This window comes from Myotis lucifugus, unplaced genomic scaffold (genome assembly GCF_000147115.1).
Source record: "Myotis lucifugus unplaced genomic scaffold, Myoluc2.0 scaffold_0, whole genome shotgun sequence".
NCBI lineage: Eukaryota > Metazoa > Chordata > Mammalia > Chiroptera > Vespertilionidae > Myotis > Myotis lucifugus.
The window spans coordinates 22,495,687-22,514,579 of NW_005871048.1; the positions used below are offsets into that span (position 1 = coordinate 22,495,687).

At 36.7% G+C, this 18,893-nt stretch overlaps 1 non-coding gene across 1 annotated transcript; it reads right to left on the reverse strand.

Moving 5' to 3' along the window:
• Nucleotides 1-16,499: 16,499 nt before the first annotated feature.
• On the reverse strand, nt 16,500-16,659 carry LOC111825688. The gene has a single exon (XR_002828893.1). It is a non-coding gene; the product is annotated as a U1 spliceosomal RNA (small nuclear RNA).
• Between the last annotated feature and the right edge of the window lie 2,234 nt (nt 16,660-18,893).

The following is an 18,893-nucleotide window of genomic DNA, read 5'->3' on the forward strand; positions in this document are numbered from 1 at the left end:
CATTATGGTCATAATTAGGTAGCTATTAATATTAATAAAAGGAAGAGAGCAAAGGGAAGTCAGACACTGTAAGCATGGTTACCTGGGGGGCTTCACCAGGAAGCTACACTTCACACAGTATTGTTCCCCCAAGGGGGTTAACACCCTTCCCTCCTCCCCATCTGTTACTAGATCGCTGGAGAGTAAACAGAGAAATAGGCACTTGCACAAAAATTGGGGTGACACAGGGGAAGTGCTTGTCTGTCAGTCTAGCCTGGGGAACAATGGACTGGCTAGAGGGTGGACCCCATCAGAAGTGTGTGAAATCTTGGAAAGTTAATTGGTTAGTTTGAAGAAACTCCTGGCTAAAATCCCCAAAGAGTTCTCTCACTCTTGTTTGCTCTTGCTCTCTCCTGCTCTCTCTTGCTCTATGACCCACACTTACCCCACGAGTTCCTCCATTCTCTCTCTGTAGCCATGTGGCCTTAAGCAGCCTCATGACTTCATACACAATGAACTATAGCTGGGAACACAGGCTAAGTAAGCTAGCCAGATGCTGGACTGGACTGTACTTAATGTGGAACAGAAATTCTGGGCAGTGGACTTAATTCTGGTCCTACTGAAGATAAGATTGGACTTCTTCCATGGTGAGACAGACAGAGAGGAGACCTTGAAGGGAAGCCCCCTTAATTTCACATCATCAATAAAGCCTTCCACCAAACACCATTCTCCTGTGGGGGCCTCAGGAAATTCATTTCCTTGGGGTACCCCAAGAACTCCACTTCCACCAATAATAGTTGTGAGAACTATTTAAGATAACTTACATGGAAATTATTTTAAAAGAATAAAGTATAAGATAGAGTGGGATCATGTGAAGCATTCCAGGATAGTTGTTTCATGATACTGTGTCTATATTAAAATTACATTGAGAAAAAAAATTTAATTAAATTTTTATAAATACGTTTGGTAAATATCACTTACAAAAGTGATTATGCACAAGAAGCTGGTTATTGTTCCTTAGATATCTGCTTATTATTTTCTCTTACCCCTCACAGATCTCATTTACATCCAGGTAATATTCAGACTTCAATGATGTCCCACTGACTCCTGTAATTTATTGTTTCTTGTTATTCACATAAAGTAATTAAATACCGCAAAATGAGGTCTTTCAAATTGTGTATGTGGAAATATTTGTTAATTTGTTAATTACTGTGCTAAAATTTGGAAAGCAGGAGTATTGTTCTTATTTTCTGCTTTTATTGCTCAACTTCCTTAGATACAGTGACTTCCTGTTTCTTTGTGTGTTTATTCTATTTTTTTTGCATTAAGTATAAATTTAAGAGATACCTAACAAGATGAGCTGAAAAACATCTTTGACAGCTCCTGTAGGATTTTCTCACCTAGATTTCCATAGAGTAAACTGTGCTATGAGCATGAAAGTATGATAATAGCAAGCATTTATTTTTATTATATACATATATGTATATATACATGAATTTTGTTATCCCTTATAACCCCATGTCATAAATAACCATTATAATTTCCATGTTACAAATGCCTAACCTGCAGAACACAGAGATTAATTAATGACACTAGCCAATCCCCTATTTTAACTGCTAACTCTGTGTTTAACCTTCCCTGTTTAAATGGCACCTTTTAGCAAGCAGCATGCAGTACCTGTCCATGAGCAGCTCCCTTTCACACTCACTGGAGCAGCTTTGCAGAAGGTGCTACCATCCACACACATCCCCATGAACAGCTTTCCCTTGGCTTTGCACAGTTCTGAGGCTCAAATTCCCCATGGACAGCATCACCATCACCCCAGAGGCAGATTCCCAGCGAGTCCTGATTGCAACACCTCAGCCAGCTTCCACCATCCAGTGAGCTATGGCTGCCCTCTTTCCAACATTTGGATCTTAGTCTTCTGGAAGGAAACTGTCCAGATCTGCCTCTTTCTTGGGTCTTGGATGTTAGCCCTAGTTAAGAGCATATTTGCTATTCTGGAATTCTTTAGTTGTCTTTTCCCCATACTAGCCAATCCCATATTATGGTTACTAACTCTATACTTAACCTTCCCTGTTCAAATTACTGTGTGATTTCTGTATCCTAATTGGAACCTGACTAATATAACAGTATTACCCATTGCCATAGGTTTGTTCATTGAAATGAAGGGTGCAAATTGCAAAGCACAGTAACATGCTAATGGCAAAGGTGCTTAGTAAATTGTAACTATTAACATTATTAATGAAACTTAATTCTGACAATGATAATCTCTAATCAGCTGAAGGGGAGAATTCACCATTTTGCAAACACACTTGTTCCATTTTCTTGTTTCTATGCTTTGCTTATGCTCATACTTCTGCTTAGATTGCCTTTGAACCAATTCTTCAAGATTCAAAACCTCTGGAAAATTTACTAGAATTCTAGCCTACAGTTGTTCAGCCCAAGCATAAGGGTACCTAGATTTCAAAGAAAATGCTCTTGATGGCAATGCATTCATTTCAATCTAACAAAAACTGTTTTAGCATTTTCTATATGCCAAACATTATGCTGTTCACAACAGCTACCAAAGAAAAATAAGATAGCTTTCTGCCTTCAACTTACTTACATCCCACTGGTATATAAAGTATTGATGACAAAGAGCCATAATCTAATTCTAATGGGGTTACACATTTATTTATACTGCACTTACTAGTAGATGTGCTAAAGAAAATATATCTTCTTTTATCTTTTACTGATCTTACTTTCTAAGCCGTGGAGTAAACATAAATGTTAAACTTGCACAACATATAAAATGTTTTTATAACAGTATATTTTAACACTCAGCCTCTTGTATATGATACTCCACTCTACATTTGCTTCACTCCAAGAAGGCATCTAGGTTTGTTAAAGCTACTTTATTTGACTTCATAATATTAGCAGAAAGGAAACAACCTTGCCTTGTGCTGGTTCTTGTGTCTGTACTGGTTGGGATTTCTGAGGCATTATTGTAAACCTTTCCAACCTTGGGTAACATGTTGGTTCCTGCTGCTCAATTTACTTTGTGTCTATCAACTTGGTTGGGCCTCAGTGAGATCTTATGTCTGTGTGGGTCCCACCTTGGTACTCTCACTGAAATTGCAAACATTCTGTCTCTCTTCACGTTTGTTCATCACAAGTTCCTAGACTTGGACAGTCTGCCCAACAGCATGCACTGTGGAGTCATCTGGGCTCTGATCCATAGCATGCCCACAAACTCTCGTTACCTTTAGTATTCTCCCCCATGGCCCCCAGTATGGCACAAGGAAGGAACTCTGATGCCTTGTTGGGGAGCACAAGAGACTTAGTTGGAAAGTTGTAAGGAGGACGTTCTGATAAAAGGGAAGTGTGTGCCTCATAACCAAAGACAGCCAAGGGTACCTCATGAGTGCTTAGTAGGTCCTCTCTACCTGACTATATGCCGGGGTCGAGCCCCAACGGGCCAGGGGTTCCCAAAGGTGTGGACAGAGTCGGCGAAGAATGATTTACACAGAGACAGGGTTCAGATGATCAGCATAGCTCTCTTTAGTCTCCGTGGGTCTTCCTGTGCCTGGCTGAGGCCATAGAGAAAGATTCAGAGGCAAGCTGAGCCTTTATTTTATAGTCAGAGGTAAACAAGGTAGTGGTTACCATAGTTACACTGTTCTTGTGAGTTTCACTTGTTTTGACCATAGTTACACTGTTCTTGTGAGTTTCACTTGTTTTGGTCACTTCCTGCATTTCCCTCCGCCCATTAGCTTCCCAGATAAGATCTAGGGAGCCATTTTAAGGTCAAGCCTAATTATGCTAAGAGGACTGTGCCCTTTAAGCTGGGACTTGTTTGTGACTTTGCCAACAGGTCAGTCCAAGGTTTAACCCTATAGCGGCTCCCCACAACTATAGTATCTGTTCTCAAGCTGACAGCCTGGGTCAATCCAGACCACAGTTACTACCAGTTGTCCCTACGTAATCCCAATTGCGAAGAGGAGGCAAAGTCTCTCCAGTTTCAGTGTGGTCCTCTGACATCTGAAGTACTTTCTTTTCTAGGATTTTATTTAGAGGGATGACATTGGGACTCACACATTGCAAACAGATGTTTCTCTTACCTCAGCTCACTTTGTCCCCATAATTCCCTGGGGTCAGAAGTAGCAGATTTTTATTATACTTCCCCTTCTCCTCTAGCAGAAATTTCATGTACATTGTATATTTTCTTTCTCAGCTTATTTCACATGGGAAAACCTTATGGCAGGCAGAGAAACTGGCTTACCAATAAAAACATCAAAAAAGTTTATTACACTGCTTTCATTTTTCAATATAAAAACTATGAAAATTCTTAGTTTTTTATGTTCTCCCTAGAGGAGGAGATCCTATAACTTGCATCCAAATCTTGTTTTCCTTCTTGATGTCCCACCTCACTGGGTCAACCACATCTTAACACTTGGCACTAATTCATGATACAACTCTTCTATTCTGTTTCCCCCCATATATTAAGAACATTTAACATGATGTTTGACCCAGAAATGGATTTAGCAACCAGTGTTCTCTGCTTCATGCTGCTAGCAGTAACATCTTCATTTGTCTATCTGGACAAAATATGTCTGGACATATTTTGAGAATAGCTTAGACAAAAAAAATCTAAAATAAATGTGTTTCAAATAGATCAAAATACTGTAGCCCCATTTTAGAGGTACAGAAATGAAGCGGCATTTAATGATTCCAACACAATCCCCACAATCATTCTATTGGAACTGCAAAGGATATGTTGTAAAAGGATTTTGAAAGATCAACAGGAGATACTGTGTTAACTTGGGAAGGGGAGGGCTGTTTTTGAACTCAGAGATCATGACTTAATTATCTCTGTATTCTTCATAACACCTCCCATAACTCCTCTTGCATTTAGCAACTGTAAATATTGGTTGAATTGAACTTAATGGAGTTAACATGTATACTCAGTTTCATACTGAATCAGTAGAAAGTAAGGTCATTTACTTATCCCTTGATAATATAAAAGCATGTTCCTCTGAAAAAACTTCTCATGAATCGAAGGCAGTACCTAAATTTTGGGAAGCTGGGCTTATTTGTATTTATATTAAAAAGGAATGCACCTAAATCTAAAATACCTAAGTGGCTGCCACTATGTTTGGTTTCTACACTCCATTGTATAAGTATTTTCATGAGCTATTGCTTTTGTTTGCTTTCTGTTAAAGGGGGTCTGGTGTATTTCTATGATTGGAAAAGAGAAGTCTGTGTTGCATGTATAGTTCAAAACAACCTTCACTCCCTGACTGATTCTGTAGTCACCACAGCCTATCGCTGCAGGAGGTTGTGAGTCTGAAATTCAGCTTGAGGGAGAGCAAATCAATGATTCACTTTAAGGAAAAATAACTAGCTTGAGGCAAAAATTGAAATTCAGGACAATAAATGAAAGCAGTATATATCATGATCAGAAATTATATTAGTGACTCCAAGAGCTGAGAAATCCAGCACTGTTTAGTCTTGCCCTTTAAAAAAAAGTGTTCATGGTTTTTTATAAAGTCATCTAAGCTTCTTTGTCTGAAGCAGTGTTGTAAACTTAGCAGAAAAATGAAGTCTCCCACAAAACAATTTAGTCAAGTGTCACACTGATCAGAACAGAACATTTACATAGGAACACAACAGGCAGACTGAAGAGACTGAACTGGTTAGAGACACCTGAGAAATGGTCTTTAAAACACTTTAATTAACATAGGTATGGTGTTGAAATACATACAAAAACTAAGTCAGTAGAAGAGTCCCATGTTTACTTTAGCAGAGACTGTAATAATGTCTGGGAATAAATAAAGAAGTACACACTTGTTTTCACAGCAAGAACTACTTCTATATTACAAACAATATAAACTCAGTGTAAGAGAAGACAATATAGATTAGTCAAAAAAGTATTGGCTTTTCATTTGGACTAACTTGAAGATGATAATACTGCAACTGAAAAAAACCCAGAAGTTAGATTTTCTTGATGCTTAGGACAAAGGGGCACTCAGACATTGCTGGAGGGAATGAAAAATGGTATCCCCAGAGGAAAGGGAATTTCGCAATAGCTAACAAAATCGTAAATGCTCTAACCTCTGGTATAGCAATCTCTCTCCTAGAAAACTTCCTAAAGATACCATGGAAAAAATTCAAAAGATATATACAAATATCTGCCAATTGGACCACTATACTTTACAACAACAAATGGCTGAGAGTAGCCATTAATAGGAATTTCAATAAATTATTTCACATTCATACAATGAAATATACATATTTGTTAAAGTAATAAGTAATAACTAGTATATATAACTATGGATTAATCCCTGGTACATATACCTAAGTGAATAAGCAATGTACAGAAAGTTTGCGTAATATTCTACCATTTATCTAACAATGATTCTATTAATATTACTAAATTTTTTAATTTCTTTTTTTTATTGCTTAAAGTATTACAAAGAGTATTACATATGTCTCCTTCCCCCCCCCCTTGACAATCCCCCAGCCTCCCCTACCCTCCCAGTGTCTTATGTCCATTTGTTATGCTTATATGCATGCATACAAGTCCTTCGGTTGATCTCTTACCCCCCCTCCCGCCCCCCCCCCTAAATTTTTTAATGGAAGTCTAACTCAAATACTTTTAAATCCATAAGCTTAAAATACTTTTTAAAAACAACCCCTTGGTTATTCAAGGAAGATGCTATATATATAATTAACTCAATTTAAAAAAACTGGATAAAGGATAACTATCAAACATTAATCTGGAATTTCTATATGAACTGTACCTCAGAAAAACAAAATAGTTGAGGGAAATTTTTCTGTCATAAAACTGTTGCAGCTAGTAAGTAAAGAGAAGCAGAATTATGAGGTCATGATTTTTTAGCCCATGATAAAATAATAATGACTACAAAAAAAGAGAAAAAGCACACAATGGGTCCTTCTTGATATAAGTATTCAATATCACCTATAAATGAATCTTTTAAAATCTAGAACCCCTACTTTATCAAGCCTCTAAATTGAATAGTCACTTTATAGAACATACAGGGACAGCATGACATCTTAAATAACATAAGAAGGGTATAATCAGACTATGAAATAGTCTACCAAAGAATCCTGTTATTTCAACAATTAAATTGCCCCAAATATAAAGTAAATGAAAGAGGTAGAAGAAATGAAGCTCTAGGTTAAAATAAAACAAAACAAAAAATAGAATTGCATGAACCAATTTCAACCTTATTTCAATCATAACTCAAAGTGAAAAATGAGACAGAAAATTGAGCCACTTATATTTAATAACATTAAGGAATTATAATTTTCAAATGCTTTAATAGTATTGTGGGTGATTTAATAATTTTTTGCTTTTAGATTTAAGTATTTAGATGGCTTCTAAATAAAACAAAGAGAGAGGAAAAGTGGGAATGAGGGTAGATGAAATAAAATTGGTCAAGAAAATAATTTTTTAAAGTGAGCGATGGGTACATAAGAGTTCCTATTTTTGTATATACTTGAAATTTTTAATAAAAGAAAAATTAATGTTGGTGTAGACCAGTGGTTGGCAAACTCATTAGTCAACAGAGCCAAATATCAATAGTACTTCTTCAAAATAGACTCGCCCAGGCCGAAAACCGACTTCTGCGCATGGGCCACGAAGTTTCAATCGCACTGTACGTGCGCCCGCACGTGGTATTTTGTGGAAGAGCCACACTCAAGGGGCCAAAAAGCCGCATGTGGCTTGCGAGCCGCAGTTTGCCGACCACGGGTGTAGACCATTAATGCTGTGATTTGGACAAGTTATCTACCTTCGTCCAACAGCATCTGTAAAAGGAGATATTTTCACAAGGTGGTTATTGGGTAGGCAACCAATTAATGCTGCTTCCCTTTATACCTTAACCAAAGTTTACTAAATACAGACCTTTGACATCTGACATAAAAGTCAATATAACTCTCCAGGTTAAGTAAAATGTCAACACTACCTGTTATATTAATAGAAAAACAGAAGCAATGAAAACAAGTACATTTGTTATGGTTGCTTATGATGAGAGTCAACATTAAATCTCAAATTAAAGTATAATTTATAATAAAAAATTTAAATATCACAAATTTACTTGAAACTAACCCAAATTTAGCAGTGCTCTCTACTCATGTGAAACAAAACAAATGACTTGAATAAAAATAATAAGCACCAAGCATAGATTTACTCAATGCATTTAAGCTATATATTTTACAAAGTACATACTTAGAACTCTGAGATTTACCTGAGGATTACTATAAATACCAAAGCCATAAATGAGTCACAATAATTTGTTTAAAGCTTTATTCCTGTAGGAGAAAAGGTACTGAATGCACCTTTAAGTACAACATGCATTTTAAAGCTAAATCATCATACCAACCCTGGAGAAGTATAACCCTGGGGCCTGTTAAGAGGGATTGGAATTGTCAGAGACAATTTTTTATGAGCATTGGAATAACAGCAAGCCATGTTGTAGTTTACTTTGTGACATTTTCACCGCAGCTCATCAAAACTACAGGTGTAAAAGGTGCTTGGTCAGTTAATTTCATAATTATTGGTGGAAATGCCAAAAATGTTTCTCCTCTCCTGCCTTCAAGTAACCCAAGTCTATATTTTTCATGTGTCTTTGATAGACAATCACAGATTTAGTTTTAAACTAAAATCTTTCTAATTCTCTGCAACCTTAAGCCCCTCCTGCCCCTCAACCCCTCAACAGACACACACACACACACACACACACACACACACACACACACCTCTACTCTCCAAAAACAAAAAGAATCACTCTTCCAAGATTATTTTTTTTAAATAATAGAACAAATTTGAAGGTATCATGCTCCCTAATGTTAAACTTTACTACAAAGCTATAGTAAAACAGTATGGTATTGGCACTAAAACAGACACATAGATCAAGGGAACATTAAGCACAGAAATAAACCCACACTTATATGGTCAATTAATCTACAACAAAGGAGACAAGAATATATCTTGAGGAAAGACAGTCTCTCTTGATTAAACGGTGCTGGAAAAATTAGAAAGCTAGATGCAAAGAAATGAAACAGTACCAGTTTTTTACACACTTATACTATTTTATACACAAAAATAAACTCAATGGGTTAAAGACATAAATGTAAGACTAGAAACCATAAAAATACTAAAAGAAAACATAGATAGTAAACTGTTTGACATTAGTTTTAGCAATATTTTCTGGGTATGTCTCCCCAGGCAAGGGCAACAAAAGCCAAAATGAACAAATGGTATTGTATCAAACTAAAAAGTGTTTACACAGTGAAGGAAACCATCAACAAAACCAAAAGGCAACCCATTAAGTGGGAGAAGATATTTGCAAATGACATATCTGATAAGGGGTTAATATCTAAAATATATAAAAAAAACTCAACCTCAAAAACCCCCAAATAATCCAATTAAAAGTGGGCAAAGGACCTAAATCGATATTTTTCCAAAGAAGATATACAGATGGACAATAATTACATATGAAAAGATATTCAACACTGCCAATCATCAGGGAAATGCAGATCAAAACCACAGTCAGATATCGCCTCACACCTGTTAGATTTGCTAATATCAAAATCCTAACAAATAACGAGTGTTAGTGAGAATGTAAAGAAAAGGGATCCTTCATGCATGGTTGGTGGGATTGCAAACTGGTACAACCGATATGGAAAACATCCAATTCTTATGAAAGCTGCTACATGTGTCCCTTTCTTTTTATTCCACATGGTCCCATTTTATGTCCTTGTCAAGTTGGTCTGAAGTTTGCACTAAACACATTTCATACCCAGTTCTCAAAACTGTGTTAAAGCACCGATTTCACCATGTCATTTCCATCTCACAAATGGTCAAATACTCCCAAGTGTCTATCAACTCTTGATCCAGATATTTAAGCCCCGACACATTCCAACCAACTTTTTTGGTCTCAAATCCAACTACTTGGTTCCTTCATTCCAGATGGACTACCGTTTCCCAGTCTCCATGTACTTTACAGCTCTCTGACTGTGCTACCCCCTCGCAGAGAGCCTTTAACCCAGTGGTTCTTAACCTTCCTAATGCCGCGACCCTTTAATACAGTTCCTCATGTTGTGGTGACCCCAATCATAAAATTATTTTTGTTGCTACTTCATAACTGTAATTTTGCTACTGTTATGAATTGTAATGTAAATATCTGATATGCAGGATGTATTTTCATTGTTACAAATGGAACATAATTAAAGCATAGTGATTAATCACAAAAACAATATGTAATTATATATGTGTTTTCCAATGGTCTTAGGCGACCCCTGTGAAAGGGTCGTTCGACCCCAAAGGGGTCGAGACCCACAGGTTGAGAACCGCTGCTTTAACCCTATCCAACAGGCCAGGGAAGCCCTGTCTATTCCTTACAGCTTCATTCAAACTTCAGCTTTTCTAAGGTCTGACTAGCATGGAATTTCTTGGACACTACAGACAATGATGTGTCTTCAAAAGAAGTCTAACAGTATCAAGATGCAGGAAGAGGATCTTATTCCCTTTTAAAATATGGACAGACTGAAACACACTAAGTGATTTATGCAAGCTACATAAAAAGCCAAGGTTTATATAATAAAGACATGTATTGAAAAGTACTAAATTGGTATGGGTGGCCTTTTTATAATTGAGAAATCAGATCCATTTTATGAAATGTTCAGGGTCAGGGTTTGATTCCCCCGGTCAAGGCCCATGCTCGGGTTGTGGGCTCTATCCCCAGTGGGGGACATGCTGGAGGTAGCTGATCAGTGATTCTCTCTCATCATTGATGTTTCTATCTCTCTCTTCCTCTCCATTCCTCTCTGATAGCAATAAAAATAATTTTTTTTAAAAAAAGATATGTTTCAAATAAATATGTTCAAGTGTTAAAAGCCAAATATTTCATCAAAGATAAATGAAAACAATATTATATCAAGTTTCTTTCTTCACATGTTTAAAGAGATTATGAAAGGCCCTGGTCAGGTAGCTCAGTTGGTTAGAACATCATCTCAATATGCCAAGGTTGTGGGTTCAATCTCCTGTCAAGACACATACAAGAATCAACCTATGACTGCATAAAAAATAAGTGGGACAGCCTGGCTGGCATGGCTCAGTGGTTGAGTGTTGACCTATGAACCAGGAGGTCATGGTTCTATTCCTGGTCAGGCATATGCCCAGGTTGCAAGCTAAATCCCCAGTATGGGGCGTGCAGGAGGCAACAAATCAATGATTCTCTCATCATTGATATTTCTGTCTCTCTTTCCATTCCTCTCTGAAATCAATACACACACACACACACATATAATTTAAAAAATAGCTGGAACAACAAATTCTCTCTCTCTCTCTCTCTCTCTCTCTCTCTCTCTCTCTCTCTCTCTCTCTCTCTCCTTTCTGTACCTCTCTGTAAAACCAATAAATAAATAAATGAGACCATGAAAGAAGATGAATACTCTATTTCAGGAACACACTTATCTCTAACACCTGTTCATTTCAGTCAGTGCTTTGATATACACCTCAGAGCAAACAATACAACAAAGGTGTAATATATTGGGGACCAATAATTCATATGGTGGCTTTGTGGAAACAAAGCTTGCATCAGAGCTAAAGAGAAAACAGCACAGATGTCTCTTGTCTCTGCTTTGCTCTGTTGTAATAATCTTAGAAGTTCAGAATAGATGTATTTTTATTTTCACTCTTAATAAAATAACAAAGCTCAACACTTATTTTATCTTTCATCATCCACAGGAAAACACTTTTTTAGCTGCAGTCAAGTTCTTTATTTTTTGCTTCACTGAGTATAGCAATGAATTCAAGTTAAGTGGTTGGTGGGTATTAGTTATGACTCTAGGAACCTGCTGGGGTCCAGCCCCAGCGGGTCCAGGGGTTCCCAAAGGTGTGGACGGAGTCGGCGAAGAATGTTTTACACGGAGACAGTGTTCAGAACTCTCTAGCTTTCCTTAGTCTCCGTGGATCTTCCTGTGCCTGGCTGCGGCCACAGAGAGAGAGGAGATATCCCAAGGCAAGCTGAGCCTTTATTTTATAGCGAGAGGTAAACAAGGTAGTGGTTTCTATAGTTACACAGTTCTTGTGAGTTTCACTTGTTTTGACCATAGTTACACTTCCTGCACTTCCCTCAGCCCATTAGCTTCCCAGATAAGATCTAGAGAGCCTCATAAGGTCAAGCCTAATTATGCTAAGAGGACTGTGCCCTCTAAGCTGGGAATTGTTTGTGACTTTGCCCACATGTCAGTCCGAGGCTTAACCCTATATCAGCTCCCCACAGGAACCCTTAATTCATTTAATATATTTTAGAAAATAATGAATATTGAGTTACTTTAGTAACTTTTATTTTTAAAATATAGCACTCTGCCATATTTTCCTGCTTTTTGCCTAATACCTTCCGGTATTTTGTAATTCTATTTTCTATTAGAAAAATAAAAAAAGAGTTAGCATGAGTCAAAAATATGAAGTTCAATATAGGATTATGAAATTTGAAATTACTATGAAATCTAAAATTATATATTTATTATCTCAGCAATGTTCCACTTTATTTCCAAGGACCTATTTATTCTACACTATTTCAGACTATGAATTTCTAAAAGAATTAAAGAAGAGGATATATTCCTTTCACTCAGCTATCAAACCAAATATACATATAAAATTTTTCAGAAAGTGGTATTTACTCAATAACATTCTAATTTTTCATATTAAAAGTATTGAAAAATACAATTTAGGCATTAAAGAAAATCACATGTATAAGTGAGTTAGTATAATTTCAACATATTTTTAATTTCCAATTTTTGATCAATGACTAACTGTAAAAAAATATAAAGCACCCAGCTGGTGTGGCCCAGAGATCACAGTTCAGTTCCCAGTCAGGGCAAAAGCCTGGGTTGTGGGCTCAGTCCCCAGTGGGGAGCATGCAGGAAGCAGCTGATTGATATTTCTCTCTCATCATTGATATTTCTATCTCTCCCTCTCCCTTCCTCTCTGAAATCAATTAAAAACAATATATATACACACACACACACACACACACACACACATATATATATATATATATATATATATATATACACACATGTATATATATAGCATATAAAGTATGCTTTCATATCTCTAAGGAGTCTTCATAAAATCTTCAATAAGTTTTTTCTATCTTAATTCATCTATTTAAAATAATTTAAATCAATTTTTAATTTATTTAAATAATTAAAATTGGGTGCAAGTATTTATAATAATAAAAGCATAAAATGCTAATTAGACTGGACAGTCAAATGACCTTCCAGATGTCCTTTCAGACAACCTTCTGGATGAAGGTGGGGCTGCGAGGGCCGAGGCAAGCCACAGCAGCTGCAAGGCCGAGCCCCTTGCACGAATTTTGTGCACCGGGCCTCTAGTGTTGAAATAAGACCCTTTATTTTTCCCTACCACAAACCCACCTTCTAAGAAATGTCAATATCTATAGGAGTAGAGAGTAAGAACCATTAGGTGGCCGAGTTCTCATTACCATACTAACTTCCTGGGTTGCCCCAATCCACACAATGTTTGAAGCTGACAGCTTAGAAGAGTTTCTGGGAGCCAGGTAAGATGCACTGATGACAGATGTGCAGGGGGAAAGCTTTGACAGAGACATGCACATCCCCCATGGCCTTGCAAAGTGAATTCTTAGATTATTAGGCACACCTCCTATTTGAGGCTGTGATCATTTGCCCTAGGGTCCTCTTCTTCTCAGGTTTCCTCAATCAGTCCCCTTTCTGTCGCTTTTCATGTTGAGATGTTTATAGGTGTTTCTTGTGAAAGGTATTTGAAAAGTGTAAGAATTATGTGTAGAACACTTGCAACTCTTCAGAGGAAAACTGCCATAAAATCTAATACATAAATAATAAATCAACTCAACAGATGTTGACTTTTTCTTGTCAGACAGCGACTTTAAACTCCTGATTCAGAATCTCTTGACAGAATAAATAAACTAAAAGTGAAACTCAATTTGTCTACCTTACTTGAGGACAAAAGATGAAAAAAAAACAGGTAGATTAAACAGAATTATCTATATCCTATCAAACAAGATGAGACAAGGAGCATCAGTCATATCTTAAAGCAGATCTTGTAATAAAAAGTAACATGCAAAGCAGGATTTTTTTCCAGTTGAATATTCTATGTTTTAAACGGAAATTAATAAACCCAAACCATATGTTCTTAATTAGATTCTGAAAATAATTTAACACATCTTTTATATTTTTTTAAAGAACAGAGGCACTGGATATTATCCGACTATATTAAAATCTAAACACTGAGAATCACCTTGCAATATCTTTTCCAAAAAAGCACCTTTTTCTCACATTATAAGAACATTAGTCAAGAAGGAAACATAATCTTTATATCAAGAAATGGAATATAACCCTCTGGAATTTTAAGTTCATTATCTATAGTTGTTGAAAGTTTATCCCCATTGCCTGTATTTCTTTTATTTTTTTCCATTGATTTTTTTAGAGAGTGGAAGAGAGAGGGAGAGACAGAGAGAAATATCGATGTGAGAGAAACACATGGATTGGTTGCCTCCTGCACACACCCCAACCAGGGCGCAGACCAGGGAGGAGCCTGCAACCTAGGTACATGCCCTTGACTGGAATTCTATCCACAGTCCGAAATTCTATCCACTGAGCCAAACCGGCAGGGGTTGAGGGTGGGAACTGGATGAAGGTGGGATAAAGGTATAAACTTCCAGAAAAAGAAAAAGAAAAAGATAAAAAAGAAACCTACGTACACTTATCATCTGTTTTAAAGGAAGTTCCGGTGTGCTCCTCCCCAGAAAACCACATTTTAAACTTTAGTTATTTCATTGCTTTTCCTTGTAATTGTACCAAGATAATTATGTTGCTAAATGATATGTAATTTAGCCTTGCATGATGTTATATGTAATTGTGATCATTCCACATCACTCACATTTTCGATTCAACATTATGTTCCTTAAAGTCATTTCTGTTCTTACATAGGTTGATTTTCATTGCCATATAATATAATATTCCAATCTCCTTTCAATGGGCTTTGGGTTATTTGTAGTCTTTAGTTAATATTAATAGCACTGTCACGAGCATCCCATACGTGTTGCCTGGTGCACATGCAACACTTCCTGCAGAGTATGTGCCTAAAGGTGGAGTTGCAGGGTTAGTACATTACTAGATTATTGTTTTTCTAAGTTAGTTTTTCAGATTTCTACCCCTGTAAGTACTGCACTATGGTTATGAGGTGAGAAAGCGCCCCATTACACTCAGGCAGGGAAGGAAAGCGACATAGAAGTTAGAAAACATGAAAAAAGGCTAGCTGAGAAAGTACTGATAATATATTTAAAAGAGACCATGGCATTTGTCCAGGAAAATATTTAGTGTCCAAAAGAGATGTAACAATGAAGATGTATAAATTAGTCCCTGTGTTTGTCCAAAGTAGGAAAACTTTAACAATCTCCTTATAAGTTAAATGTTCAACTTTTAGAATGTGTGACATGAATTACTGTACACTTTGAAGTGGCAGGTTTAAACGCACATTTATACTTACGTATTCGTTTTACTATAGACACACTTTTCGAGTGGTTTTGAGACACTAGATGAGATAGAAAAGGAAAATAGGCCTTTCTGAAGGGCTTAGGTTATTGCTACAGTCACTATTTTTTGATGTAACATAAAATATATGGTTGAAAATATTTAGCACTTCACATATACATACCTTAAAATGTGTATCTTAAAATACATGCTGAAATAGCATTTGCCATCCCAAAGGAGAAAAATTGGGGCCATCTAGAGAACAGGTATATTCCCATTAAGAGATTGTAGTAGCCAATTAATCTGGAATGTCGTTTTGTTAGTGGGTGAAGGAACCCAAACTCTTGATGTTGTCCTAGGTGAGACTTGGACATATTCTGCATTGTAAGCATCACAAAAAGACAGCACACCATACAAGAACCTGCTGTAGCATAAAGTGGGTATGAACTAAGCATTTTTTACTTGTTTTATTAGCTCCCTTTTGCCTACATGTGAAACTGAATGGTTCTTGGATTAGGCCAGGGAAATGTAATTTAGGAGACACAAGGATCTCTTTTAGATGTGGTTAGAGAGCGTGAATACAGTGAGGGAGATCAAGCAGTTAGTGGCCAGGGAATGGGACCAAGATACGAATGTTAGTGGTTAATGGTCTGTGTCTAAAGTGAATTTATTTGGATCATCAAGTATTGCCTTAAGTATTTATATTACATGACTTAACACATACAACCTTCTGAACATAAATTAATTCTTATAAATCCAATATACTAAACTTATAGATGCATTAGATGTATTTGTACTGAGAACAATTTAGTAAGATTTTACCTCAAAATCAAAACCTAAATCAATTATTTGTATCATTGCTGGGATCTTCAGAACTGTAACTACAAAGATTTTTTGTATAGATGTACTCTCATTCTTTAATACTTAGGACTATATAATTCTTAAAGAAACTTAGTCTTTTCTCCCCAGTGGAGAGTGCAAACGCAGTCCCCCACAACCACAAATTATGCAGCTGCTTTTCCACATTTGGAGAAATCACAGGGGTCAGCTCATCCAAGTGCTATGCATAAGCCTTGCCCTGGGAAAACCACCTTCTTAATCATGGCATCTCCCCTGCCAGGTAAGTGTGAGACTTAATCTTTTATCCAAGTGAAATTTTTACATTTCTCTTGGTATTGTCCGCCCACGGGTCGTATGTATCTGTGTGTGTGTTTTAACTGATATTTCCCATGACTCAGAAAAATACCACTTAACTGAGTTAATTGTTTCTAGTTTCTTCAGTGATGCAATAAAATAGACCAGATGAATAAATGACTTTGCTTTGGAATATTTTATGATTCACGCATTTTTAGACTTAATGTGATTCAATAGACCACAGCCATTTTTCTCCTTTTTGATGCTCAAATTCTCACAATTTTGGCCTGAGAGAGCCCCATTAATGTTGACTTCTGTGACCCTTTGACATGATGCCATTAATATTTAAAAGCCTCTTTGCTTTCAGACACAACATGATTTTTCAGTCTCGTTTATACATTCCTGCCCTTAACATTCTTATATCCAAGGAAGTCTGGTTCATTTGAGTGGAAAAATACAATTAACAGTGAGAATCTGGACACCAAGGTAAACCCTTTCAGTGGATGCAGCTACAGACAACATGTCTTTTTTTCCTTACAAAGTCATCTCTAATAATAAAAGTGTAATATGCTAATTAGACCAGACATCCTTCCAGACGACCTTCTGGACAAAGCCAGGGTTGCGAGGGAAGCCTGGGTCCCAGGTGCCAGAGGGAAGCCCGTGCTGGCAGTGGGGGAAGGAAAGCCTACTCTTGCATGAGTTTCATGCATCGGGTCTCTAGTACAGCCATACTGATACTTCCAATTAAGTTCTAACAGTAAATAGTTCCCTTTTAAATTTTTAATTCTGTATTGTATTTGTACCTTCTTTCTTTTAATGCTAAAAAATAATTATCTGCCCTATTAAAGCTCATCATCACTTATTTGTGTTATCTGAAAAATCTAAGAAAATGTATCCAAAATTATGTGACATTGAAGCAAGCAATAATATAATTGAATAAAATTCAAAATATTTTATATGCACTTTCCTTTGTCCTTAGACTATACTCACTAGTAATATTTTATCAGATTACTTTGTTCTGGAGTTGCTCTTCATCTCTCAGACCATGCGATTATATAATAATTATTTGATGGTCAGTTTGGCTTCATTTTTTTAGTTCACTTTCAATTTAAAATGTTGGCATTTGAAGCTCCTAAAATATGGAGACTTCCATCTACTAGTGTTTTCTTGGTAGGAGGAAACATGTGAGGAGAAGAGAGTTTTTTCTTCTTTGCCATTAATTAAAACTCAGAATAGGTCAGTCTCCATAATTATTTGGTCCATCTATATGACTTAATAGATAATTATAGGCTCAAGATGAATACATATGAAATTTACCTGGGTAAGCCATCTCTTCCTCCTATTGTTTAATTCTCAGTACTATTAAAATCCCTGTGTGTCTACATACTGAGTTAAGTTTTAACTCTACTAAATGCCATCCTGATCTTAAAACTTTTTATTTGGCTTCTTTTTCTAAGGTACAAGTTTTTAATCACTGTTTTCTAATCAACATAATATATCATGTTATGTAGTATTAAATCAAGATTACAACATAGATGTGCAAAAATTCTTTCAATAGTAGTTGTAGACTTTAATTTTTCTGCAGGGTGATAAAAAAATATGCATAGCCTTGCCCTAGCCAGTGTTTCTCAATGGTTAGAGCATCAGCCTGCCCACTAACGGGTCTTGGGTTCAATTCCTAATCAAGGGCATGTACCTGGGTTATAGGTTCCATACCTGGCCCTAGTCGGGGTGTGTGCAGTAGGCAATCAATCGATGTGGATGTGGCTCTCTCACATCAATGTTTCTCTATCTCTTCCTCCTTCCCTTTCACTCTCTCTAAAAAATCAATAGAGCCGAAACCGGTTTGGCTCAGTGGATGGAGCGTCAGCCTGCAGACTGGGGGGTCCCGGGTTCGATTCCGGTCAGGGGCATGTGCCTGGGTTGCGGGCGCATCCCCGGTGGGGGATGTGCAGGAGGCGGCTGATCGGTGCTTCTCTCTCATCGATGTTTCTAACTCTCTCTATCTCTCTCCCTTCCTCTCTGTGAAAAATCAATAAAAAAAATATATTTAAAAAAAAATCAATAGAAAAAATATCCTCTGGGTGAGAAGGATTAACAAAAAAAAATAACATATAGTCTTGTAATTCCATTTGATTAGCAATAAAGTACAGGCATTTGATGTTTTGCTTAAAATCTTTTGACTCATGATCAGAGTTCAAACTTTATTTATATGGATATTATTGTTA